Source organism: Crocuta crocuta, unplaced genomic scaffold (genome assembly GCF_008692635.1).
Source record: "Crocuta crocuta isolate KB4526 unplaced genomic scaffold, BGI_CrCroc_1.0 scaffold53, whole genome shotgun sequence".
NCBI lineage: Eukaryota > Metazoa > Chordata > Mammalia > Carnivora > Hyaenidae > Crocuta > Crocuta crocuta.
The window spans coordinates 2738893-2739625 of NW_027529432.1; positions in this window are offsets into that span (position 1 = coordinate 2738893).

Sequence of the window (733 nt, forward strand, 5' to 3'; positions counted from 1 at the left end):
TTCCCTGCCCCTGCGCCCGCCGCCCCGTGCACCTGGCCGCGAGGGCCTCCGTTCGAGGCAGGGCGGCGACGGCCCCGCGGAGTCGGAAACCGGCGCGCGCCGTCCCGGGCACGGTGACCTCGCGGAACGCCGGGGCGCTTGGGCGACTCCTTGCCTGAACGGCCCCCTCCCCTCCCCCGCCTCCGGCTCGGCCCGGCAGAGGTGGGACGGCTCCCGGCTCTGGTTACGGAAGCGGACGGTGCCGGNGCGCGGTGCCGCCCTCCCTTCCACCGGCCCGAGCCGCGGCGCAAGGGAGGCAACGGGGTGTGTCACCGCTCAGGCGACCCTCCGCTCTCACGTCGTAAATCCGGAAAGCCGGGACTTTTATGAGGCGGGAGGAGGGCACTGGAGCGATGCCACTTCGGGGGGAGCTGGAGTTTCTGCCGAAATTTGTGCAGAATGTGAGAAGACGCAGTTTAAGCCGCTTCTCTGCTGGCAGGACGGTCGTGGTGAGGGGCGGGCAGCCGCGGGGGACCTCCGGGCAGAGTTCGCGGTGACCGTGGGCCAGGCGCCCGGCTGCACCCCGGTTGTCCTGAAGACCAAGGTGGGATCGGGTCCCACCGCTGTTATAAACGCGCCTCCTTCAGCCTTGCAGAGGACACACTTGAGTGGCAGGTGACCTTAAGGAGCCCATCCCACAGTCAGGGGACCAGACCCCAGGGCAGGGGCGGGGGGAGGGGTGGTGGCTGGTGGC